Source organism: Rhinolophus hipposideros (assembly GCF_964194185.1).
Source record: "Rhinolophus hipposideros genome assembly, chromosome: 24".
NCBI classification, from domain to species: domain Eukaryota; kingdom Metazoa; phylum Chordata; class Mammalia; order Chiroptera; family Rhinolophidae; genus Rhinolophus; species Rhinolophus hipposideros.
In genome coordinates, this window is record NC_138070.1 from 9,269,675 (window position 1) to 9,276,977 (window position 7,303).

The window sequence follows — 7,303 nt, forward strand, 5'->3', positions numbered from 1 at the left end:
AGTGAAAGCACCACATTCCCCAGACCCGTCATTCACATGGTCAAATAACTGTGTCTAAATCATTGCACTGGAGAACAAGATATTCAGGGCAATTCAGCCTATGGTCTCTGAGGTTCGCACAATTAAAGGTGGTGGTCCCAGCTCAGACCATGATAAGTGACTTCTATTGACTGCTTGAGAGCAAAAGAAAGCTCCCAGAGGGCTGCAGCCTCAGCTCAGAGCCCCAACCAGAAATTCAGATGTTTCGTTTCCAAATCAACTCCAAAGCTTCCATGTGTCTCTGGGGGCCTCCTACCCACTCCAGAATGCAACTAGAAGGTTACATTCCTGGGTGAGCCTTTGGGCAGCACCAACTCCCCCTCAGTTGAACAGATGATCACTTCAAAGGTCCCCTTTCTTGTGGTATTTTAGTACCTCTGATCTTGGCCAAGAACCATCATCCAAGAGGCATGTGAAAGTGGAAAAGCAAAGTCGTTCATCGACTCCCCCTCTTCTACCCACACGAACTTGGCCAAAGCTTTTTGCTGGAGCTAAGTTTGAGTTTGGATGAAGACCTTACAGAGTCAGTTAACCCTTGCTTTAACTCCACACCTGCATCTTATTATTCTTGGAGGAGCAGAAGGCACTCACAAAGTAGGTGATGTGGTATTTTAAATATTGCAATAACTCAAAGGACATCTTCCAGCCACGCAGTGAGAGGCGTAACAGTGTACAGATTGGTTTTCGGTGACGAGACACACCTCTCCTGAACAAGGGTGGCTAGGGAAGTAAGGAACAGAGGATTTGGAAATCAAACTTTTGGGTTGAGGGTCCTTGGCTTCACTACTAATATGGGACTCCTGCATCTCTTGCTTTCTCCTGCTCCTGTACTGCAGTCTTGCTGGAATGCCCATCTTTCTGCCCTCTGAGCCTAGGCCTACCCCAGTGCCTTTGCACCTGCTATTCCGTCTAGTTGAAGGATCTTCCACAAATCTTCATATGGCTGCTTCCCTCTCATCATTTCTGATACACCTCATACATCACCTCTTCAGAGAGGCTTGAACTGATCCTACTGGTCGAAGGAGCCCTTACCCTCTCTGGCTGTTCTTCAGCACATTGCCCCAATGAATTTGTTCCATAGCACGTATCTCTACCTGAAACTGAATTGTAGCTTACTTGTTTATATGCTATCAACTATATTTTCCTCTAGACTATAAGCTCCATGAGATTAGGAATTTGTCTTCCGTTCACTGGTATATTTCCATATACCGTGAACAGTTTCTGACATAGAGAATGTACTCCATGTATATTTGTTGTTGCTATTGACTAACTGATGTCTCTGGCCGTAGCGAGTGGTTCGAGGATGGCCACGTGATTAAGACAAAATCAATAAGCGTGTCCTCAGGGTTGTTTCTCCAGAGTTAATGGAAAGGGGAGTCACTTCCTACTGACTGAACTAGAAGGATGTGGACGTTGGGCTACAGAAATTATTTTGCTTTCTGGGTGGAGAAAGCCTCTCCATGAGATGGACTGAGCGCTGACTACCAAATGTGAGCCACATTTGTGAGAGGTACCTTTGGCCTTTAGAATGACAGGACAATGAATCACCCACCTCCTCCCTTCTCCCACCCACAGCTCACCCACAAAGCTTAAACTGAGTGTGGTTTCTGTTGTTCAGAAGTTAAACAGTCCTGACTGATACAGGACAGTGACAAGATCTGTGTTAAGTCCCCCTTCTACCACTTCCTCTTTAAAGTGGGTGTCTGGAGTAGGGTAGAATTAGCTGCCACTCTTTTTATACTTGTGTACAATGCAAATATACACTTCACTTAGAACTTCTGCATAAACTGTCAAATTCCAAACAAAAAAAGTGTTACATTTTTGTAAAATAATTGAAATGTTGACTAATTGTATACCTGATATGTGTGCCCAATATATTTCTGTCATTGCCATAAAGAAACTGTGGTGTTTAAAAAAATAATAATAAAAGAAAAAATAAAAGAATGACTCCCACATGCAACGCTGCGTATTGAAAATCCAGGTTCAACTTCCTGAATTCTCAATGAACGAGTGAAATCATAATGAGATCAATGAAAAAGTGGAAAAAGTCCTCTGATGAATTAGAGTTAGTTGTAAATGTTATCAGACTACATGACTGCAAGTAACCTTCTAATCATAGTTTTCTATTTTTGAAATACTGGTTCATCAAAAATCAAAGCTCCACGAATCAAAATACAGTCTACTGGCAGCATGGCAGTGAATTACATTGAAAATCAGGTCTACAAAGAACACTTTTGACTATCATTGTTTCCCAGCTTTAATACTGCATTCAAAGGTCTGTTACTCTTCAACTATCTCGGTGTACTTTGAAATATAATTACAGTCGGAACAGTTATTCTAATTTTAAGGAGCTAAGTCCTATGGCAATATTTGTTTACTCAGAACATATTTCATTTCAAGTATATGTAAAAATGTATCGCAAAGTCAGAACACAATTCACAGTCTGAACTGAAACCTCAGTGTTTAAATCTCAACATTCAGGAACATCAACATTACATATTCGGTTGCTTTTGAATACAAATCCCTCATTTAAGCAAATGGGATATAAATTCTAACTTGTGTTAAAAGTGAAGAAATCTTAAAAAAAAAAAAAAGTGAAGGAATCATTTTTTATGTGAAGCCTTGACCCAAATCAATTAGTCAAGTTCAAGATTACCACATTACGGTACAAATCAAACTTCACCGACACAACCTGTTAGAGATTTGGGTGCGAATATAACTACAGTTAGGGAATGGGATGTCCCTTACTTAGCTCAGGGGTAATGAGAGAAAAAGCCATACTGTGGATCAGGCCTCCATTTTTATTACTTCATTGATAATGCCAACTTTGTTTATTAAAGAGTGTTTCTTTCACTGGAGGTACTCATCTAATTTTATGGTGCTGGATGGGGGGAGGGGCTCATTTAAAGTTACTTAACCATATTAATTAGATATGGAATGATTTCATTTTCTGCTCTGAAGGCAACCGATCATTTTTGAAAGTACTGACGTGCCAACTTATTTTTGACAAATGATTAAGAAAGATCAGTGAATGTCTTGACCTGACAAATAAGAATGTGTGAATACGATTATACATATACAGAGGGTGCCCAAAAATGTATACATGTTTTAAGAAAGGAAAAAAAACTGCATTAAAATTGTAATACTTAATATATACCAGTAACAAAAGACGAATACAAGTCATGTGTATACATATTTTTGGCACCCTGGTATATTCTGAGAAGTCATGTCCCATGATCTAACTGTACTTCTGTTTTAAAAATATAACTAGGTTTCCTCAATAAGCTGCATTAATTTAACATTTTAAACTTAAATCATCCTTACTGAACTACTGTTCTTATTCTCTTTCCTTTTTGTTTTTACATTATTTCTATAAATACTCAAATTAACAAAAAAACCCAGCCTTGAAACTAACTTACACTGGAGCTCTGAGGTTAATTGATAACTTTTAAAATATTTTATTAACATGTAAAAACTCTGAAATCACAAACAAAAAAATTAACAGTTTTACAGTATATATCTAATTTATCTTTTAAATATTCTGACTTGTTTTTACACAAGTAATCCAGTTTTCCGTTTTTTTGTGTTGTTTTTCTTTCCAAATGAAACTCCTTTATAGGCTAGAAGAGGAAATGTGGTATCGGGCCATTAAAAACCAATACAAATTTCACTTTTTAATGCTGGTACTTCAACTATTTCAAAGTAGTCATTTGGTTGGTAGAATCACATAACCTCTCTCTGATATGTCGTCTTTCTCTTTCTGGAAGTCTACAACCTCCTTTAATTTTTCAAGCTGTTGTTCTTGTCTTCTGTATTTCTGCTGTGCAGTCTTGAGCTTCTTTCTGAGTTTTCCAACTTGCTGGTCTAGCCGACAAACCCTTTTTCTCTGGTGCCTTGTACGGTCCACAGTATAGCGGTGCTCGCAGAAAACTGAGAGATTATCAGGGGTCCGAAGAGGAGGCATTGGGAATCCACCAGCAGCCACCAATCTGGGAAATGGGGGTGTTAAGGGCGGTGGGGAAAGCTGTTCTTAGAGCTGATCTTCCTTCTCTTGTCCTGTGGTTCAGTACCAAGAAACATTGTGGGACTGCATTCTTTCAGTAACGTGTTGTTGCACTGTCTCTTAGAGCAGTCTGGAGTAAAGCAGTCCAAACAGTTACTACTACACTTGGTGGGCTGCCTCCCTGTTTTTTTGGGTTTTTGTTTGTTTGTTTGTTTGTTTGTTTTTTACAAAGACTGGGTCAAGTAAGAGGAAACTTGTGGAAAGAAATGGGCTCATCGTTTTCGTATGGGTTCTTGCAGCCGTAAGTAGAACAGGACTGCACCATCCTTCCGGTCTTTAGTCACTTCACTTCTGCGGCCCCAGCAGGCAGCAGCAGCTCAGCTTTGACACCCTCGCTTCTTCTGTAGCTTTGGCCAACAGTACAGTGATGACAGCCTCCCTCGGAGTGACTAATGTGCCCGTTTTGTTTTGTCTGTGTTAGCAGATGGACCACAGCCATCTCCCGTCCCCCATCTCCATGATGGCAGAGTGGGGGCCATGCTTTCAAATCCATGTCCGTATTATGATTACTTAGAAAACCGTCGCTGCAAATGCCCCTGATACAACCTACTGACCTACCATGGTGTGTGATCTCTGAGAGGCTGTACCTGGGTCTCCTCTCACTCGCAGCAGGGATGGCTTCTCCCTGTGGGAGAGTTCCACAGGGAACGTTTTCAGGGAGACAAGCAAGAGTTTTCTTCAACTCCCACAAACCCTGTGAGGTGGTACTGCGTCAGGCGAGGCAGAAGGAACATATGCAAGGAACAAATAGCATAAAAAACAATGGGATCCATAAATCTCAGGCCTGTTGTCTGCTCCCATAATTCCGGTTGCAGGACGACAGCCAGGAGCAAGGATCCCAGCCCTATCCAGCAGCCACCATCTGCCTTTGGAGCACATTTGCTGGAAGGAGAGGCTCCCATTTGGAAAAGCTTTGTTATCTATTAGTTATCATCGTCATAGCCTTTTTTTTTTTTAATGGAAGAGACAAAAACTTGAGAAGTTGAAAGAGAGCGTCTAACATGCTTGCTCACAGCCTTGGATGTGCAGGTCCTGAGATGCTGAATGTTTGAAACCCCAGGTGTTTTCCAAAGGCAAGCCGTTTGGAAGGGAAGTTGCTCCCTGAATTCAAATTCTGCCTCTGTGTTGTAGGCATTTTTTTTTTCTGGCTTACCCAGAGCTGAATTAAGAAGAGAATATGATATTTCTGAGACCCAGGTCTCTGTTAACCAAAAAAGTTTTCTTGTCATCTCAAACTGAAAAAGAACAACTAAACGAACACTGACTAGGCCCCCTGTCTCGGGGACAATCGAAACTTTTCTGACTCTTTATCTGCATCACTCATTTACATGCCAAGTCTGTGGAAAGTTCTGAGTTTGTAAAACCTGTTCAATTGTGCTCCACACATCAGAACATAAAGGGGGCCAGTCAGAGCTGGATTCAAAGCCCAGCCTCAGGACTAGATTAAGGGCCTGGACTGTGTTGCTGACAGAGTGACTCTGAATCCTGGCTCTATCCCTTCCTGGATGACTGCCCCTCAGCTGTGCAATCTGTAAAATGGGCACAGTGATAGGACCTCTGACTTTGGATCATCGTGAGAATGACATGTCAGCCCAGAAAAGCGTTTTGAAAGGGGCCAGTCTCACAAGCAGTAAGTTCTCAGCGTGCATTAGCTAGTAGTATTATCTTGAGAAGTTTTCCTAATTTCTTTGAAGTGAAAAACAGGGCTAATTCTTCCTGATTCACAGGAGTGTGGCCAGGTGTAGACGCAACAACACACACTCCTAGTGGAGCATGCCTGGGACACATTGCAGGAGTTTCGCCAAAGTCTGATGTTTGTTTTCCCATGAGTGGGGAGAAGCTTCACTGCAAATGCTTTTTGCAAGGAGCACTGCTTATCCCTGAGCTGCTAGTGAGCAGAAAGGCAAGGAAGCTTCGTCCCTGGGTATGGACACTACACACCGTAATCAATGATTGTGGGGAGCCGTATGGCTTTGATGGTAGGAGGGGTACATGACAGAATGAAATCTGCAGCCAGCCCAGCAATCCAGACCCTCGGGCCACACTTTGCATGCCAGGCGCTGTGCTCCCAGCCGCGGGAACACAATAAGATGCTGTTCTCACGGTACCAGATCGCAACTCTCGCCGGATAGAGGGTCCATTAGCGCAGTGTACTTGTTCTCTTCTAACAGGCTGTCCTCAGTCTTCTCCAGCGATGATTTCATGCTTCAAGCCTCCAAGACTAGGGCCTCAAATGGCAGGGGAATCACAGGACTAGACAGACACTAGTGATGCACTTAGGGAGCGGGAGCATTTGTTCTGCCTGTTTCAAGGGCTTCCATGGTTTCTTTAGGGGCCGTGTGCCAGCAACTAGCTGAGAAATGGAAGCTTCTCAGTGTTTCCAGGGTGGAAAGGAGGTGTTTCCATGAGTCACACTACGAATGATTCCTTTTGCCTATTGAGCGCCTACTGTGAACAGTGGGAACACAGCAGGGAACAAAACAGACAAGACACCCTCCCGACTCTCTTTCTTGGAGTTGACCTTCCTGTGGGATGCTGGGATTGGACAGGAGAATGATGAAAGAGGAAATGGCATTTGTCACTCCTCCTAGTTTTTCTCTAATTAGAGGCACCGAGCAGCGGGTCTGCCTCATCCCCGAAATTTTCAAAAGGGAGGGTCTGCATTTCTCTCCTCTCTGGATTTTTGTAACATTGCTCAAGATAGTTGACACCCAGCGAGCGGACTCTTCTTAGTTTGAGATCAGAATAAACAGAAAGCTGTGAGGGACAGCTTTCTCGTCTACATATCTTTCAAAGACCCATGACTTTGCATTATGATTCTAAATTCTAATATTTAAAAAGACCATGGTTCCTTGTCTTGTGTATCCCTTAGAGGTCAGTGCAGTTGTGAGGTACAGAGATCATCCTAAGAGCGGCTCACAGAAAGTACACACATTCTTCTCTTTCACATGAATCTGAGGGTAAGAAGACCAGAGCTGATCTGAAGTTTCTGCATGCCAATGTCCCCAGACGCTCCTGTCAGATTTTCGCTCTGCCTCTTTTAGGCTGTGACCCGTGTTTGCATAATCCAAGTGGGCTGCCAGCACGGCAGCTGTTTTACTCACATTCCATTCCAGCAGGAAGGAAAAGGGGACAAAAAAGGAAAACAGGCAAGGGTCTGGGCTAGCTGTTTTTTTAGGAAGGTTCTTATAACCTGCTGGC

At 42.7% G+C, this 7,303-nt stretch overlaps 1 pseudogene across 1 annotated transcript; it reads right to left on the reverse strand.

Annotated features, from left to right (window-relative positions):
• Positions 1-3,687: 3,687 nt before the first annotated feature.
• LOC308492621 (THAP domain-containing protein 1-like) lies at positions 3,688-4,367 on the reverse strand (annotated as a pseudogene). Its single transcript has one exon. The product of its transcript is annotated as a THAP domain-containing protein 1-like (transcript).
• Positions 4,368-7,303: the final 2,936 nt, after the last annotated feature.